At 43.2% G+C, this 20,960-nt stretch overlaps 1 protein-coding gene across 1 annotated transcript in view; it reads right to left on the minus strand.

Annotated features, from left to right (window-relative positions):
- Positions 1–20,960, minus strand: part of LOC123750908 (glutamate receptor ionotropic, kainate 2-like) — a 285,687-nt gene that overhangs the window by 139,756 nt on the left and 124,971 nt on the right. The gene's annotated exons all lie outside the window — the stretch shown is intronic.

Here is a 20,960-nt window from a genome sequence, read left to right on the forward strand (position 1 = left end):
ACCACAACAACTTGGGAGCTGCTGGATGCGGCCTTCTCTGTGCTGGCGCCGTGGTGGAAAGAACCTCCTCCCCTTCCTACTACTTTTCCTTATCTTTTTCTGTGTCTAGTTTACTAAGTATTGTGTACAGTATTTAATTGTTCCTACTCTGGAACAAGATTGGTGTAGACCTGGAGTAGTATTTGGCGGTGTTTTGGGTACCCCTTAGTGTTGTGTTGCGTTAGGGTACCACGTGGTCTCACTACCCTAAGCTACCTCAAGCTTCAGGTTCTTCACTAGTAGTACTTTACCCTAGCTTGTTCTCAGTGTAAACCTTGTATCCTGCTTATGTGGACCAAGGCTTTTAACATAAGATAGTGTGGTAAAGTAATTATTACTATTGTTATTGGTGTGAATATATATGGGGGGTTGTTAAGGGGTTAATATATAAGTAAGTTAGTTAAAGGAGTATCCATTCTTCCTGTGTAGGAGATCTATGATCAACCTCTGGACTGACATTATCTTGTAGCCAATTAATATTCACTGTTGATATTTTTATTTGTAGGCCGGGCCTTACTGATCTCCACTGCTAGAGATACATCTTTATTCTAACTACTGCCCCTACATCCATTTAATAGTAGATCCCACATAGAACATACACCTATTTATAACAGGGCCAATCTTTAGAATTGTGCAGTTTATATCTAAACACGGATTACTTCTCACATGGACAATTATATGTTGCGTGTTCTAGAGTCGGCAAACCAGACAATCTCTATATCACCACAGACAATGGAACAACAAAAAATATTGTATACCCACAAGCATTGTAAAATTAAACATATTAGAAACGTGCACTTTCTCTTTTCTTTCTTTCCCACTTACCCAGACTGAGCCACAGCAACGCGTGGTGGGTATTGCTAGTGTATATATATATATATATATATATATATATATATATATATATATATATATATATATATATATATATATATATATATATATATATATATATATATATATATATATATACATATATATATATATATATATACATATATATATATATATATATATATATATACATATATATATATATACATATATATATATATATATATATATATATATATATATATATATATATATATATATACATATATATATATATATATATATATATATATATATATATATATATATATATATATATATTTATATATATATTTATATATATATATAGGGGTACCACCACTGGTTTAATTAAAGGGACCCACATCCTCGAAGAAGAAAATAAAGTGTTCAGAGAAGACCTTGTGGATTCTAACTGAATACTTTAATCTTTTCCTCTCCTACCACCCCTATTATTTTTTTTTTATTTGATTTTATTGCAATGTTACAGTTTACAGAAAACACACACTTATATAACAATATACCAATCAGTGTTCGAAGACCTCGTCCAGTTCCTCGGGGGTCGGGTGCGTACCCAAGATACAACACGCATTTCCCCTCTGAACAGCGACACTGAGGCGCTGGAACATAAAACTGGCCGTTCTTGGGTCTCTAGTCTTCCCAATGAGTTCCTCGCCCAGCTCCTTCAGGAACTTAAGTGCACATTTACCCCAGGCGCCCAGAGTCTCAGAGCCTATTGGCACGAACCTGTAACAACGTTCTAGGTCCCTGTACTTGTTAGTTTTCTGGGTCTCCCTGAAGGTGGCCGCCCCGCCTCCCTCAGCTGCGCTGTAAGGTAGATAGCTATCAGCCAATGTGGATGCACACGTGTAGTCCCACACGACCTGTTTACCTTCCCTCCACGGCTGCAGGGTGACTCCATCTGGGCGTTTTTGGCTGTTGTCAGGCCTGCACAACTGAGGTTCCCTTTGTGCTGGGCACCCAGCTGAAGCCAAACTTCTCTTGATGATGTCATTGACTGCTTCATGTCTGGCAATCTTTCCCTGTGTCTTACGACAGATGAGACCATGGCTGCCGTATTGGTCTGCCCGTGCATGGCCGCAAATACACCGGTGCTCGGTGGAGATAGGGGCGGCAAGGCGCAGAGCAACACCAATACTTAGGGTCCGATGGCCCAGGCGGGTGCCCAAGGCAGAATTAGGGACTGCCAACAGGAAGTCCCCGGCATGGGGAGCTTGCACAGCTAGAAGACGCGCTTTGTCCTTCCTGGAAGCTGCCTCCAGCAATGATGTGGCGATGTTCTCCACTATGGGGCTATCCCATTTGGACTGTTTGCAGTCATTTGGAAAAGTCGGTCGAGGATGAGAGTTGACAAGAGTGTCCCACTGACTGGCTCCTTCTGCGAATTTGGGATCATGAATCCCAATGAAGTCTCTTAGGTGTTCCGGTAGTATTTCCTTAACTAATTCACCTGTTGCACTGGTCGAGGATAAGAATGCCGGCAATGCTAACTGTGTCGCCTTGCGAATACCTATCCCCCCGAGTCTAACTGGGAGCGTTGCTTGGTCCCATTGGTCATCTTGCAGGGAGAGGTTTAACACTTTCACGGTTATTGACCTTAGGAGTGTGTCATATTCTGTCATATATATTGTCATATATATTGAGTGTGTCATATATATTTATATATATATATATAAATATATATATATATATATATATATATATATATATATATATATATATATATATATATATATATATATATATATGTCGTACCTAGTAGCCAGAACGCACTTCTCAGCCTACTATGCAAGGCCCGATTTGCCTAATAAGCCAAGTTTTCATGAATTAATATATTTTCTCTATTTTTTAATTATGAAATGATAAAGCTACCCGTTTCATTATGTATGAGGTCAATTTTTTTTTATTGGAGTTAAAATTGATGTAGATATATGACCGAACCTAACCAACCCTACCTAACCTAACCTAACCTATCTCTATAGGTTAGGTTAGGTTAGGTGGCCGAAAAAGTTAGGTTAGGTTAGGTTAGGTAAGTTAGGTAGTCGAAAAACAATTAATTCATGAAAACTTGGCTTATTAGGCAAATCAGGCCTTGCATAGTAGGCTGAGAAGTGCGTTCTGGCTACTAGGTACGACATATATATATATATATATATATATATATATATATATATATATATATATATATATATATATATATATATATATGTCGTACCAAGTAGCCAGAATGCACTTCTCAGCCTACTAGGCAAGGCCCGATTTGCCTAATAAGCCAAGTTTTCCTGAATTATTATATTTTCTCAAATTTTTTTCTTATGAAATGATAAAGCTACCCATTTCTTTATATATGAGGTCAATTTTTTTTATTGGAGTTAAAATTAACGTAGATATATGACCGAACCTAACCAACCCTACCTAACCTAACCTAACCTAACCTATCTTTATAGGTTAGGTTAGGTTAGGTAGCCGAAAATGTTAGGTTAGGTTAGGTTAGGTAGGTTAGGTTGTCGAAAAAACATTAATTCATGAAAACTAGGCTTATTAGGCAAATCGGGCCTTGCATAGTAGGATGAGAAGTGCGTTCTGGCTATTAGGTACGACATATATATATATATATATATATATATATATATATATATATATATATATATATATATATATATATATATATATATATATATATATATATATGCGAACAAGCCTGAATGGTCCCCAGGACATATGCAATATGATAGTGGTCATATTCAGGCTTGTTCGCATTTGTGTTCCTCACGTGTGCCCCAAAGAATGAGGTGATTTGGTAAAATGCTATGCCCAAGATAACTATCCGAGTGCCGGCGGTGGGGTGGTTCTAATAGCCTCGGCTATCACCTCATTATGTCCGGTCGTGATGGTCAAGTGGATTAAGGCGTCTTGTACATACCAGTTGCGTTGCTTCTGGGAGTATGGGTTCGAGTCACTTCTGGGGTGTGAGTTTTCAGTTGCATATGTCCTGGGGACCATTCAGGCTTGTTCGCATTTGTGTTCCTCACGTGTGCCCCAAAGAATGAGGTGATTTGGTAAAATGCTATGCCCAAGATAACTATCCGAGTGCCGGCGGTGGGGTGGTTCAAATAGCCTCGGCTATCACCTCATTATGTCCGGTCGTGATGGTCAAGTGGATTAAGGCGTCTTGTACATACCAGTTGCGTTGCTTCTGGGAGTATGGGTTCGAGTCACTTCTGGGGTGTGAGTTTTCAGTTGCATATGTCCTGGGGACCATTCAGGCTTGTTCGCATTTGTGTTCCTCACGTGTGCCCCAAAGAATGAGGTGATTTGGTAAAATGCTATGCCCAAGATAACTATCCGAGTGCCGGCGGTGGGGTGGTTCAAATAGCCTCGGCTATCACCTCATTATGTCCGGTCGTGATGGTCAAGTGGATTAAGGCGTCTTGTACATACCAGTTGCGTTGCTTCTGGGAGTATGGGTTCGAGTCACTTCTGGGGTGTGAGTTTTCAGTTGCATATGTCCTGGGGACCATTCAGGCTTGTTCGCATTTGTGTTCCTCACGTGTGCCCCAAAGAATGAGGTGATTTGGTAAAATGCTATGCCCAAGATAACTATCCGAGTGCCAGCGGTGGGGTGGTTCAAATAGCCTCGGCTATCACCTCATTATGTCCGGTCGTGATGGTCAAGTGGATTAAGGCGTCTTGTACATACCAGTTGCGTTGCTTCTGGGAGTATGGGTTCGAGTCACTTCTGGGGTATGAGTTTTCAGTTGCATATGTCCTGGGGACCATTCAGGCTTGTTCGCATTTGTGTTCCTCACGTGTGCCCCAAAGAATGAGGTGATTTGGTAAAATGCTATGCCCAAGATAACTATCCGAGTGCCGGCAGGTGGGGTGGTTCAAATAGCCTCGGCTATCACCTCATTATGTCCGGTCGTGATGGTCAAGTGGATTAAGGCGTCTTGTACATACCAGTTGCGTTGCTTCTGGGAGTATGGGTTCGAGTCACTTCTGGGGTGTGAGTTTTCAGTTGCATATGTCCTGGGGACCATTCAGGCTTGTTCGCATTTGTGTTCCTCACGTGTGCCCCAAAGAATGAGGTGATTTGGTAAAATGCTATGCCCAAGATAACTATCCGAGTGCCGGCGGTGGGGTGGTTCAAATAGCCTCGGCTATCACCTCATTATGTCCGGTCGTGATGGTCAAGTGGATTAAGGCGTCTTGTACATACCAGTTGCGTTGCTTCTGGGAGTATGGGTTCGAGTCACTTCTGGGGTGTGAGTTTTCAGTTGCATATGTCCTGGGGACCATTCAGGCTTGTTCGCATTTGTGTTCCTCACGTGTGCCCCAAAGAATGAGGTGATTTGGTAAAATGCTATGCCCAAGATAACTATCCGAGTGCCGGCGGTGGGGTGGTTCAAATAGCCTCGGCTATCACCTCATTATGTCCGGTCGTGATGGTCAAGTGGATTAAGGCGTCTTGTACATACCAGTTGCGTTGCTTCTGGGAGTATGGGTTCGAGTCACTTCTGGGGTGTGAGTTTTCAGTTGCATATGTCCTGGGGACCATTCAGGCTTGTTCGCATTTGTTGTTCCTCACGTGTGCCCCAAAGAATGAGGTGATTTGGTAAAATGCTATGCCCAAGATAACTATCCGAGTGCCGGCGGTGGGGTGGTTCAAATAGCCTCGGCTATCACCTCATTATGTCCGGTCATGATGGTCAAGTGGATTAAGGCGTCTTGTACATACCAGTTGCGTTGCTTCTGGGAGTATGGGTTCGAGTCACTTCTGGGGTGTGAGTTTTCAGTTGCATATGTCCTGGGGACCATTCAGGCTTGTTCGCATTTGTGTTCCTCACGTGTGCCCCAAAGAATGAGGTGATTTGGTAAAATGCTATGCCCATGATAACTATCCGAGTGCCGGCGGTGGGGTGGTTCAAATAGCCTCGGCTATCACCTCATTATGTCCGGTCGTGATGGTCAAGTGGATTAAGGCGTCTTGTACATACCAGTTGCGTTGCTTCTGGGAGTATGGGTTCGAGTCACTTCTGGGGTGTGAGTTTTCAGTTGCATATGTCCTGGGGACCATTCAGGCTTGTTCGCATTTGTGTTCCTCACGTGTGCCCCAAAGAATGAGGTGATTTGGTAAAATGCTATGCCCAAGATAACTATCCGAGTGCCGGCGGTGGGGTGGTTCAAATAGCCTCGGCTATCACCTCATTATGTCCGGTCGTGATGGTCAAGTGGATTAAGGCGTCTTGTACATACCAGTTGCGTTGCTTCTGGGAGTATGGGTTCGAGTCACTTCTGGGGTGTGAGTTTTCAGTTGCATATGTCCTGGGGACCATTCAGGCTTGTTCGCATTTGTGTTCCTCACGTGTGCCCCAAAGAATGAGGTGATTTGGTAAAATGCTATGCCCAAGATAACTATCCGAGTGCCGGCGGTGGGGTGGTTCAAATAGCCTCGGCTATCACCTCATTATGTCCGGTCGTGATGGTCAAGTGGATTAAGGCGTCTTGTACATACCAGTTGCGTTGCTTCTGGGAGTATGGGTTCGAGTCACTTCTGGGGTGTGAGTTTTCAGTTGCATATGTCCTGGGGACCATTCAGGCTTGTTCGCATTTGTGTTCCTCACGTGTGCCCCAAAGAATGAGGTGATTTGGTAAAATGCTATGCCCAAGATAACTATCCGAGTGCCGGCGGTGGGGTGGTTCAAATAGCCTCGGCTATCACCTCATTATGTCCGGTCGTGATGGTCAAGTGGATTAAGGCGTCTTGTACATACCAGTTGCGTTGCTTCTGGGAGTATGGGTTCGAGTCACTTCTGGGGTGTGAGTTTTCAGTTGCATATGTCCTGGGGACCATTCAGGCTTGTTCGCATTTGTGTTCCTCACGTGTGCCCCAAAGAATGAGGTGATTTGGTAAAATGCTATGCCCAAGATAACTATCCGAGTGCCGGCGGTGGGGTGGTTCAAATAGCCTCGGCTATAACCTCATTATGTCCGGTCGTGATGGTCAAGTGGATTAAGGTGTCTTGTACATACCAGTTGCGTTGCTTCTGGGAGTATGGGTTCGAGTCACTTCTGGGGTGTGAGTTTTCAGTTGCATATGTCCTGGGGACCATTCAGGCTTGTTCGCATTTGTGTTCCTCACGTGTGCCCCAAAGAATGAGGTGATTTGGTAAAATGCTATGCCCAAGATAACTATCCGAGTGCCGGCGGTGGGGTGGTTCAAATAGCCTCGGCTATCACCTCATTATGTCCGGTCGTGATGGTCAAGTGGATTAAGGCGTCTTGTACATACCAGTTGCGTTGCTTCTGGGAGTATGGGTTCGAGTCACTTCTGGGGTGTGAGTTTTCAGTTGCATATGTCCTGGGGACCATTCAGGCTTGTTCGCATTTGTGTTCCTCACGTGTGCCCCAAAGAATGAGGTGATTTGGTAAAATGCTATGCCCAAGATAACTATCCGAGTGCCGGCGGTGGGGTGGTTCAAATAGCCTCGGCTATCACCTCATTATGTCCGGTCGTGATGGTCAAGTGGATTAAGGCGTCTTGTACATACCAGTTGCGTTGCTTCTGGGAGTATGGGTTCGAGTCACTTCTGGGGTGTGAGTTTTCAGTTGCATATGTCCTGGGGACCATTCAGGCTTGTTCGCATTTGTGTTCCTCACGTGTGCCCCAAAGAATGAGGTGATTTGGTAAAATGCTATGCCCAAGATAACTATCCGAGTGCCGGCGGTGGGGTGGTTCAAATAGCCTCGGCTATCACCTCATTATGTCCGGTCGTGAAGGTCAAGTGGATTAAGGCGTCTTGTACATACCAGTTGCGTTGCTTCTGGGAGTATGGGTTCGAGTCACTTCTGGGGTGTGAGTTTTCAGTTGCATATGTCCTGGGGACCATTCAGGCTTGTTCGCATTTGTGTTCCTCACGTGTGCCCCAAAGAATGAGGTGATTTGGTAAAATGCTATGCCCAAGATAACTATCCGAGTGCCGGCGGTGGGGTGGTTCAAATAGCCTCGGCTATCACCTCATTATGTCCGGTCGTGATGGTCAAGTGGATTAAGGCGTCTTGTACATACCAGTTGCGTTGCTTCTGGGAGTATGGGTTCGAGTCACTTCTGGGGTGTGAGTTTTCAGTTGCATATGTCCTGGGGACCATTCAGGCTTGTTCGCATTTGTGTTCCTCACGTGTGCCCCAAAGAATGAGGTGATTTGGTAAAATGCTATGCCCAAGATAACTATCCGAGTGCCGGCGGTGGGGTGGTTCAAATAGCCTCGGCTATCACCTCATTATGTCCGGTCGTGATGGTCAAGTGGATTAAGGCGTCTTGTACATACCAGTTGCGTTGCTTCTGGGAGTATGGGTTCGAGTCACTTCTGGGGTGTGAGTTTTCAGTTGCATATGTCCTGGGGACCATTCAGGCTTGTTCGCATTTGTGTTCCTCACGTGTGCCCCAAAGAATGAGGTGATTTGGTAAAATGCTATGCCCAAGATAACTATCCGAGTGCCGGCGGTGGGGTGGTTCAAATAGCCTCGGCTATCACCTCATTATGTCCGGTCGTGATGGTCAAGTGGATTAAGGCGTCTTGTACATACCAGTTGCGTTGCTTCTGGGAGTATGGGTTCGAGTCACTTCTGGGGTGTGAGTTTTCAGTTGCATATGTCCTGGGGACCATTCAGGCTTGTTCGCATTTGTGTTCCTCACGTGTGCCCCAAAGAATGAGGTGATTTGGTAAAATGCTATGCCCAAGATAACTATCCGAGTGCCGGCGGTGGGGTGGTTCAAATAGCCTCGGCTATCACCTCATTATGTCCGGTCGTGATGGTCAAGTGGATTAAGGCGTCTTGTACATACCAGTTGCGTTGCTTCTGGGAGTATGGGTTCGAGTCACTTCTGGGGTGTGAGTTTTCAGTTGCATATGTCCTGGGGACCATTCAGGCTTGTTCGCATTTGTGTTCCTCACGTGTGCCCCAAAGAATGAGGTGATTTGGTAAAATGCTATGCCCAAGATAACTATCCGAGTGCCGGCGGTGGGGTGGTTCAAATAGCCTCGGCTATCACCTCATTATGTCCGGTCGTGATGGTCAAGTGGATTAAGGCGTCTTGTACATACCAGTTGCGTTGCTTCTGGGAGTATGGGTTCGAGTCACTTCTGGGGTGTGAGTTTTCAGTTGCATATGTCCTGGGGACCATTCAGGCTTGTTCGCATTTGTGTTCCTCACGTGTGCCCCAAAGAATGAGGTGATTTGGTAAAATGCTATGCCCAAGATAACTATCCGAGTGCCGGCGGTGGGGTGGTTCAAATAGCCTCGGCTATCACCTCATTATGTCCGGTCGTGATGGTCAAGTGGATTAAGGCGTCTTGTACATACCAGTTGCGTTGCTTCTGGGAGTATGGGTTCGAGTCACTTCTGGGGTGTGAGTTTTCAGTTGCATATGTCCTGGGGACCATTCAGGCTTGTTCGCATTTGTGTTCCTCACGTGTGCCCCAAAGAATGAGGTGATTTGGTAAAATGCTATGCCCAAGATAACTATCCGAGTGCCGGCGGTGGGGTGGTTCAAATAGCCTCGGCTATCACCTCATTATGTCCGGTCGTGATGGTCAAGTGGATTAAGGCGTCTTGTACATACCAGTTGCGTTGCTTCTGGGAGTATGGGTTCGAGTCACTTCTGGGGTGTGAGTTTTCAGTTGCATATGTCCTGGGGACCATTCAGGCTTGTTCGCATTTGTGTTCCTCACGTGTGCCCCAAAGAATGAGGTGATTTGGTAAAATGCTATGCCCAAGATAACTATCCGAGTGCCGGCGGTGGGGTGGTTCAAATAGCCTCGGCTATCACCTCATTATGTCCGGTCGTGATGGTCAAGTGGATTAAGGCGTCTTGTACATACCAGTTGCGTTGCTTCTGGGAGTATGGGTTCGAGTCACTTCTGGGGTGTGAGTTTTCAGTTGCATATGTCCTGGGGACCATTCAGGCTTGTTCGCATTTGTGTTCCTCACGTGTGCCCCAAAGAATGAGGTGATTTGGTAAAATGCTATGCCCAAGATAACTATCCGAGTGCCGGCGGTGGGGTGGTTCAAATAGCCTCGGCTATCACCTCATTATGTCCGGTCGTGAAGGTCAAGTGGATTAAGGCGTCTTGTACATACCAGTTGCGTTGCTTCTGGGAGTATGGGTTCGAGTCACTTCTGGGGTGTGAGTTTTCAGTTGCATATGTCCTGGGGACCATTCAGGCTTGTTCGCATTTGTGTTCCTCACGTGTGCCCCAAAGAATGAGGTGATTTGGTAAAATGCTATGCCCAAGATAACTATCCGAGTGCCGGCGGTGGGGTGGTTCAAATAGCCTCGGCTATCACCTCATTATGTCCGGTCGTGATGGTCAAGTGGATTAAGGCGTCTTGTACATACCAGTTGCGTTGCTTCTGGGAGTATGGGTTCGAGTCACTTCTGGGGTGTGAGTTTTCAGTTGCATATGTCCTGGGGACCATTCAGGCTTGTTCGCATTTGTGTTCCTCACGTGTGCCCCAAAGAATGAGGTGATTTGGTAAAATGCTATGCCCAAGATAACTATCCGAGTGCCGGCGGTGGGGTGGTTCAAATAGCCTCGGCTATCACCTCATTATGTCCGGTCGTGATGGTCAAGTGGATTAAGGCGTCTTGTACATACCAGTTGCGTTGCTTCTGGGAGTATGGGTTCGAGTCACTTCTGGGGTGTGAGTTTTCAGTTGCATATGTCCTGGGGACCATTCAGGCTTGTTCGCATTTGTGTTCCTCACGTGTGCCCCAAAGAATGAGGTGATTTGGTAAAATGCTATGCCCAAGATAACTATCCGAGTGCCGGCGGTGGGGTGGTTCAAATAGCCTCGGCTATCACCTCATTATGTCCGGTCGTGATGGTCAAGTGGATTAAGGCGTCTTGTACATACCAGTTGCGTTGCTTCTGGGAGTATGGGTTCGAGTCACTTCTGGGGTGTGAGTTTTCAGTTGCATATGTCCTGGGGACCATTCAGGCTTGTTCGCATTTGTGTTCCTCACGTGTGCCCCAAAGAATGAGGTGATTTGGTAAAATGCTATGCCCAAGATAACTATCCGAGTGCCGGCGGTGGGGTGGTTCAAATAGCCTCGGCTATCACCTCATTATGTCCGGTCGTGATGGTCAAGTGGATTAAGGCGTCTTGTACATACCAGTTGCGTTGCTTCTGGGAGTATGGGTTCGAGTCACTTCTGGGGTGTGAGTTTTCAGTTGCATATGTCCTGGGGACCATTCAGGCTTGTTCGCATTTGTGTTCCTCACGTGTGCCCCAAAGAATGAGGTGATTTGGTAAAATGCTATGCCCAAGATAACTATCCGAGTGCCGGCGGTGGGGTGGTTCAAATAGCCTCGGCTATCACCTCATTATGTCCGGTCGTGATGGTCAAGTGGATTAAGGCGTCTTGTACATACCAGTTGCGTTGCTTCTGGGAGTATGGGTTCGAGTCACTTCTGGGGTGTGAGTTTTCAGTTGCATATGTCCTGGGGACCATTCAGGCTTGTTCGCATTTGTGTTCCTCACGTGTGCCCCAAAGAATGAGGTGATTTGGTAAAATGCTATGCCCAAGATAACTATCCGAGTGCCGGCGGTGGGGTGGTTCAAATAGCCTCGGCTATCACCTCATTATGTCCGGTCGTGATGGTCAAGTGGATTAAGGCGTCTTGTACATACCAGTTGCGTTGCTTCTGGGAGTATGGGTTCGAGTCACTTCTGGGGTGTGAGTTTTCAGTTGCATATGTCCTGGGGACCATTCAGGCTTGTTCGCATTTGTGTTCCTCACGTGTGCCCCAAAGAATGAGGTGATTTGGTAAAATGCTATGCCCAAGATAACTATCCGAGTGCCGGCGGTGGGGTGGTTCAAATAGCCTCGGCTATCACCTCATTATGTCCGGTCGTGATGGTCAAGTGGATTAAGGTGTCTTGTACATACCAGTTGCGTTGCTTCTGGGAGTATGGGTTCGAGTCACTTCTGGGGTGTGAGTTTTCAGTTGCATATGTCCTGGGGACCATTCAGGCTTGTTCGCATTTGTGTTCCTCACGTGTGCCCCAAAGAATGAGGTGATTTGGTAAAATGCTATGCCCAAGATAACTATCCGAGTGCCGGCGGTGGGGTGGTTCAAATAGCCTCGGCTATCACCTCATTATGTCCGGTCGTGATGGTCAAGTGGATTAAGGCGTCTTGTACATACCAGTTGCGTTGCTTCTGGGAGTATGGGTTCGAGTCACTTCTGGGGTGTGAGTTTTCAGTTGCATATGTCCTGGGGACCATTCAGGCTTGTTCGCATTTGTGTTCCTCACGTGTGCCCCAAAGAATGAGGTGATTTGGTAAAATGCTATGCCCAAGATAACTATCCGAGTGCCGGCGGTGGGGTGGTTCAAATAGCCTCGGCTATCACCTCATTATGTCCGGTCGTGATGGTCAAGTGGATTAAGGCGTCTTGTACATACCAGTTGTGTTGCTTCTGGGAGTATGGGTTCGAGTCACTTCTGGGGTGTGAGTTTTCAGTTGCATATGTCCTGGGGACCATTCAGGCTTGTTCGCATTTGTGTTCCTCACGTGTGCCCCAAAGAATGAGGTGATTTGGTAAAATGCTATGCCCAAGATAACTATCCGAGTGCCGGCGGTGGGGTGGTTCAAATAGCCTCGGCTATCACCTCATTATGTCCGGTCGTGATGGTCAAGTGGATTAAGGCGTCTTGTACATACCAGTTGCGTTGCTTCTGGGAGTATGGGTTCGAGTCACTTCTGGGGTGTGAGTTTTCAGTTGCATATGTCCTGGGGACCATTCAGGCTTGTTCGCATTTGTGTTCCTCACGTGTGCCCCAAAGAATGAGGTGATTTGGTAAAATGCTATGCCCAAGATAACTATCCGAGTGCCGGCGGTGGGGTGGTTCAAATAGCCTCGGCTATCACCTCATTATGTCCGGTCGTGATGGTCAAGTGGATTAAGGCGTCTTGTACATACCAGTTGCGTTGCTTCTGGGAGTATGGGTTCGAGTCACTTCTGGGGTGTGAGTTTTCAGTTGCATATGTCCTGGGGACCATTCAGGCTTGTTCGCATTTGTGTTCCTCACGTGTGCCCCAAAGAATGAGGTGATTTGGTAAAATGCTATGCCCAAGATAACTATCCGAGTGCCGGCGGTGGGGTGGTTCAAATAGCCTCGGCTATCACCTCATTATGTCCGGTCGTGATGGTCAAGTGGATTAAGGCGTCTTGTACATACCAGTTGCGTTGCTTCTGGGAGTATGGGTTCGAGTCACTTCTGGGGTGTGAGTTTTCAGTTGCATATGTCCTGGGGACCATTCAGGCTTGTTCGCATTTGTGTTCCTCACGTGTGCCCCAAAGAATGAGGTGATTTGGTAAAATGCTATGCCCAAGATAACTATCCGAGTGCCGGCGGTGGGGTGGTTCAAATAGCCTCGGCTATCACCTCATTATGTCCGGTCGTGATGGTCAAGTGGATTAAGGCGTCTTGTACATACCAGTTGCGTTGCTTCTGGGAGTATGGGTTCGAGTCACTTCTGGGGTGTGAGTTTTCAGTTGCATATGTCCTGGGGACCATTCAGGCTTGTTCGCATTTGTGTTCCTCACGTGTGCCCCAAAGAATGAGGTGATTTGGTAAAATGCTATGCCCAAGATAACTATCCGAGTGCCGGCGGTGGGGTGGTTCAAATAGCCTCGGCTATCACCTCATTATGTCCGGTCGTGATGGTCAAGTGGATTAAGGCGTCTTGTACATACCAGTTGCGTTGCTTCTGGGAGTATGGGTTCGAGTCACTTCTGGGGTGTGAGTTTTCAGTTGCATATGTCCTGGGGACCATTCAGGCTTGTTCGCATTTGTGTTCCTCACGTGTGCCCCAAAGAATGAGGTGATTTGGTAAAATGCTATGCCCAAGATAACTATCCGAGTGCCGGCGGTGGGGTGGTTCAAATAGCCTCGGCTATCACCTCATTATGTCCGGTCGTGATGGTCAAGTGGATTAAGGTGTCTTGTACATACCAGTTGCGTTGCTTCTGGGAGTATGGGTTCGAGTCACTTCTGGGGTGTGAGTTTTCAGTTGCATATGTCCTGGGGACCATTCAGGCTTGTTCGCATTTGTGTTCCTCACGTGTGCCCCAAAGAATGAGGTGATTTGGTAAAATGCTATGCCCAAGATAACTATCCGAGTGCCGGCGGTGGGGTGGTTCAAATAGCCTCGGCTATCACCTCATTATGTCCGGTCGTGAAGGTCAAGTGGATTAAGGCGTCTTGTACATACCAGTTGCGTTGCTTCTGGGAGTATGGGTTCGAGTCACTTCTGGGGTGTGAGTTTTCAGTTGCATATGTCCTGGGGACCATTCAGGCTTGTTCGCATTTGTGTTCCTCACGTGTGCCCCAAAGAATGAGGTGATTTGGTAAAATGCTATGCCCAAGATAACTATCCGAGTGCCGGCGGTGGGGTGGTTCAAATAGCCTCGGCTATCACCTCATTATGTCCGGTCGTGATGGTCAAGTGGATTAAGGCGTCTTGTACATACCAGTTGCGTTGCTTCTGGGAGTATGGGTTCGAGTCACTTCTGGGGTGTGAGTTTTCAGTTGCATATGTCCTGGGGACCATTCAGGCTTGTTCGCATTTGTGTTCCTCACGTGTGCCCCAAAGAATGAGGTGATTTGGTAAAATGCTATGCCCAAGATAACTATCCGAGTGCCGGCGGTGGGGTGGTTCAAATAGCCTCGGCTATCACCTCATTATGTCCGGTCGTGATGGTCAAGTGGATTAAGGCGTCTTGTACATACCAGTTGCGTTGCTTCTGGGAGTATGGGTTCGAGTCACTTCTGGGGTGTGAGTTTTCAGTTGCATATGTCCTGGGGACCATTCAGGCTTGTTCGCATTTGTGTTCCTCACGTGTGCCCCAAAGAATGAGGTGATTTGGTAAAATGCTATGCCCAAGATAACTATCCGAGTGCCGGCGGTGGGGTGGTTCAAATAGCCTCGGCTATCACCTCATTATGTCCGGTCGTGATGGTCAAGTGGATTAAGGCGTCTTGTACATACCAGTTGCGTTGCTTCTGGGAGTATGGGTTCGAGTCACTTCTGGGGTGTGAGTTTTCAGTTGCATATGTCCTGGGGACCATTCAGGCTTGTTCGCATTTGTGTTCCTCACGTGTGCCCCAAAGAATGAGGTGATTTGGTAAAATGCTATGCCCAAGATAACTATCCGAGTGCCGGCGGTGGGGTGGTTCAAATAGCCTCGGCTATCACCTCATTATGTCCGGTCGTGATGGTCAAGTGGATTAAGGCGTCTTGTACATACCAGTTGCGTTGCTTCTGGGAGTATGGGTTCGAGTCACTTCTGGGGTGTGAGTTTTCAGTTGCATATGTCCTGGGGACCATTCAGGCTTGTTCGCATTTGTGTTCCTCACGTGTGCCCCAAAGAATGAGGTGATTTGGTAAAATGCTATGCCCAAGATAACTATCCGAGTGCCGGCGGTGGGGTGGTTCAAATAGCCTCGGCTATCACCTCATTATGTCCGGTCGTGATGGTCAAGTGGATTAAGGCGTCTTGTACATACCAGTTGCGTTGCTTCTGGGAGTATGGGTTCGAGTCACTTCTGGGGTGTGAGTTTTCAGTTGCATATGTCCTGGGGACCATTCAGGCTTGTTCGCATTTGTGTTCCTCACGTGTGCCCCAAAGAATGAGGTGATTTGGTAAAATGCTATGCCCAAGATAACTATCCGAGTGCCGGCGGTGGGGTGGTTCAAATAGCCTCGGCTATCACCTCATTATGTCCGGTCGTGATGGTCAAGTGGATTAAGGCGTCTTGTACATACCAGTTGCGTTGCTTCTGGGAGTATGGGTTCGAGTCACTTCTGGGGTGTGAGTTTTCAGTTGCATATGTCCTGGGGACCATTCAGGCTTGTTCGCATTTGTGTTCCTCACGTGTGCCCCAAAGAATGAGGTGATTTGGTAAAATGCTATGCCCAAGATAACTATCCGAGTGCCGGCGGTGGGGTGGTTCAAATAGCCTCGGCTATCACCTCATTATGTCCGGTCGTGATGGTCAAGTGGATTAAGGCGTCTTGTACATACCAGTTGCGTTGCTTCTGGGAGTATGGGTTCGAGTCACTTCTGGGGTGTGAGTTTTCAGTTGCATATGTCCTGGGGACCATTCAGGCTTGTTCGCATTTGTGTTCCTCACGTGTGCCCCAAAGAATGAGGTGATTTGGTAAAATGCTATGCCCAAGATAACTATCCGAGTGCCGGCGGTGGGGTGGTTCAAATAGCCTCGGCTATCACCTCATTATGTCCGGTCGTGATGGTCAAGTGGATTAAGGCGTCTTGTACATACCAGTTGCGTTGCTTCTGGGAGTATGGGTTCGAGTCACTTCTGGGGTGTGAGTTTTCAGTTGCATATGTCCTGGGGACCATTCAGGCTTGTTCGCATTTGTGTTCCTCACGTGTGCCCGAAAGAATGAGGTGATTTGGTAAAATGCTATGCCCAAGATAACTATCCGAGTGCCGGCGGTGGGGTGGTTCAAATAGCCTCGGCTATCACCTCATTATGTCCGGTCGTGATGGTCAAGTGGATTAAGGCGTCTTGTACATACCAGTTGCGTTGCTTCTGGGAGTATGGGTTCGAGTCACTTCTGGGGTGTGAGTTTTCAGATATATATATATATATATATATATATATATATAAATATATATATATTTGTATATATATATATATGTCGTACCTAATAGCCAGAACGCACTTCTCAGCCTACTATGCAGGGCCCGATTTGCCTAATAAGCCAAGTTTTCATGAATTAATTGTTTTTCGACTACCTAACCTACCTAACCTAACCTAACCTAACTTTTTCGGCTACCTAACCTAACCTAACCTATAAAGATAGGTTAGGTTAGGTTAGGTAGGGTTGGTTAGGTTCGGTCATATATCTACGTTAATTTTAACTGCAATAAAAAAAATTGACCTCTTACATAATGAAATGGGTAGCTTTATCATTTGATAGGAAAAAAATTAGAGAAAATATATTAATTCTGGAAAACTTGGCTTATTAGGCAAATCGGGCCATGCATAGTAAGCCGAGAAGTGCGTTCTGGCTACTAGGTACGACATATATATATATATATATATATATATATATATATATATATATATATATATATATATATATATATATATATATATATATATATGTCGTACCTAGTAGCCAGAACGCACTTCTCAGCCTACTATGCAAGGCCCGATTTGCCTAATAAGTCAAGTTTTCCTGAATTAATATATTTTCTCTAATTTTTTTCTTATGAAATGATAAAGCTACCAACTTCATTATGTATGAGGTCAATTTTTTTTTATTGGAGTTAAAATTAACGTAGATATATGACCGAACCTAACCAATTCTACCTAACCTAACCTAACCTATTTTTATAGGTTAGGTTAGGTTAGGCAGCCGAAAAACTTACGTTAGGTTAGGTTAGGTAGGTTAGGTAGTCGAAAAACAATTATTTCATGAAAACTTGGCTTATTAGGCAAATCGGGCCTTGCATAGTAGGCTGAGAAGTGCGTTCTGGCTACTAGGTACGATATATATATATATATATATATATATATATATATATATATATATATATATATATATATATATATATATATATATATATATATATTATTAAATATGACCGAAAAAGTAAGATTAATAATTCTAACACGAATTTTCTCAATCTTTCGTACATTACGCTTCACTGTTGGAGGTAAATCAAAAATCACTTCTCCAAAATTCATTTTTATTTCTAGTCTGACGCGACACGGGCGCGTTTCGTAAAACTTATTACATTTTCAAAGACTTCACAAATACACAACTGATTAGAACTTACTTGTAAGTTCTAATCAGTTGTGTATTTGTGAAGTCTTTGAAAATGTAATAAGACTTCACAAATACACAACTGATTAGAACTTACAAGTAAGTTCTAATCAGTTGTGTATTTGTGAAGTCTTTGAAAATGTAATAAGTTTTACGAAACGCGCCCGTGTCGTGTCAGACTAGAAATAAAAATGAATTTTGGAGAAGTGATTTTTGATTTACCTCCAACAGTGAAGCGTAATGTACGAAACATTGAGAAAATTCGTGTTAGAATTATTAATCTTACTTTTTCGGTCATATTTAATAATATATGTCTACAGGAAAGACTGCTACCAAAATATACTAATATATATATATATATATATATATATATATATATATATATATATATATATATATATATATATATATATATATATATATATATATGCGAACAAGCCTGAATGGTCCCCAGGACAATATGCAACACTATGGGTGACAATATGGGTGACAATATGGGTGTGAGTTTTCAGTTATATATATATATATATATATATATATATATATATATATATATATATATATATATATATATATATATATATATACCATATATATATATATATATATATATGGTATATATACCATATATATATATATGTCGTACCTAGTAGCCAGAACGCACTTCTCAGCCTAATATGCAAAGCCCGATTTGCCTAATAAGCCAAGTTTTCATGAATTAATTATTTTTCGACTACCTAACCTAACCTAACCTAACTTTTTCGGGTACCTAACCTAACCTAACCTATAAAGATACGTTAGGTTAGGTTAGGTAGGGTTGGTTAGGTTTGGTCATATATCTACGTTAATTTTAACTCCAATAAAAAAAAATGACCTCATACATAATGAAATGGGTAGCTTTATCATTTCATAAGAAAAAAATTAGAGAAAATATAATAATTCAGGAGAACTTGGCTTATTAGGCAAATTTGGCCTTGCATAGTAAGCTGAGAAGTGCGTTCTGGCTACTAGGTACGACATATATATACATACCATATATCATATATATGATACCATATATATATATATATATATATATATATATATATATATATATATATATATATATATATATATATATATATATATATCATATATATATATATATATATATATATATATATATATATATATATATATATATATATATATATATATATATTCAAAGACTTTAGTTTACAAATACACAACTGAATAGAACTTACGCCTCTCCGATTTTATATCTACATTTGAGTGAGGTGGATGGGGTGAGGTGGCATTAATAGGGTATTAATTTCATCAACACATGACAGAACAAGAGGTGGTATTAATAGGGTATTAATTTCATCAGCAATGAAATAATGCATTAATACCCTATTAATACCACCTCTTGTTCTGTCTTGTGTTGATGAAATTAATACCCTATTAATGCCACCTCACCCCATCCACCTCACTCAAATGTATATATATATATATATATATATATATATATATATATATATATATATATATATATATATATATATATATATATATATATATATGTCGTACCTAGTAGCCAGAACGCACTTCTCAGCCTACTATGCAAAGCCCAATTTGCCTAATAAGCCAAGTTTTCATGAATTAATTATTTTTCGACTACCTAACCTACCATTCACAATCTTATATATACTTATTAATTTAAATGAAGACTTCTTTAAACGGGGCCTCGTAGACTGGTGGATAGCGCGCAGGACTCGTAATTCTGTGGCGCGGGTTCGATTCCCGCACGAGGCAGAAACAAATGGGCAAAAGTTTCTTTCACCCTGAATGCCCCTGTTACCCAGCAGTAAATAGGTACCTGGGAGTTAGCCAGCTGTCACGGGCTGCTTCCTGGGGGTGGAGGCCTGGTCGAGGACCAGGCCGCGGGGACACTAAAGCCCCGAAATCATCTCAAGATAACCTCAAGATATACCTAACCTAACCTAACCTAACTTTTTTCGGCTACCTAACCCGACCTAACCTATAGAGATAGGTTAGGTTAGGTTAGGTAGGGTTGGTTAGGTTCGGTCATATATCTACGTTAATTTTAACTCCAATAAAATAAAATTGACCTCATACATAAGGAAATGGGTAGCTTTACCATTTCATATAAAAAAAATTAGAGAAAATATATTAATTCAGGAAAACGTGGCTTATTAGGCAAATCGGGCCTTGCATAGTAGGCCGAGAAGTGCGTTCTGGCTATTAGGTACGACATACATATATATAATATATATATATATATATATATATATATATATATATATATATATATATATATATATATATATATATATATATGTCGTACCTAATAGCCAGAACGCACTTCTCAGCCTACTATTCAAGGCCCGATTTGCCTAATAAGCCAAGTTTTCATGAATTAATGTTTTTTCGTCTACCTAACCTACCTAACCTAACCTAACCTAGCTTTTTTTGGCTACCTAACCTAACCTTACCTATAAATATAGGTTAGGTTAGGTTAGGTAGGGTTGGTTAGGTTCGGTCATATATCTACGTTAATTTTAACTCCAATAAAAAAAAATTGACCTCATACATAGAGAAAAGGGTTGCTTTATCATTTCATAAGAAAAAAAATTATAGTAAATATATTAATTCAGGAAAACTTGGCTTATTAGGCAAATCGGGCCTTGAATAGTAGGCTGAGAAGTGAGTTCTGGCTACTAGGTACGACATATATATATATATATATATATATATATATATATATATATATATATATATATATATATATATATATATATATATATATATATATTATATATATATATATATATTATATATATATATATATATAATACATATATATAATATATATATATATAATATATATATATATAATATATATATATATATATATATATATAATATATATATATATATATATATGTCGTACCTAATAGCCAGAACGCACTTCTCTACCTACTATGCAAGGCCCGATTTGCCTAATAAGCCAAGTTTTCATGAATTAATTGTTTTTCGACTACCTAACCTCCTAACCAAACCTAACCTAACTTTTTCGGCTACCTAACCTAATCTAACCTATAAAGATAGGTTAGGTTAGGTTAGGTAGGGTTGGTTAGGTTCGGTCATATATCTACGTTAATTTTAACTCCAA

Source organism: Procambarus clarkii, chromosome 4 (assembly GCF_040958095.1).
Source record: "Procambarus clarkii isolate CNS0578487 chromosome 4, FALCON_Pclarkii_2.0, whole genome shotgun sequence".
Classification (NCBI taxonomy): Eukaryota; Metazoa; Arthropoda; class Malacostraca; order Decapoda; family Cambaridae; genus Procambarus; species Procambarus clarkii.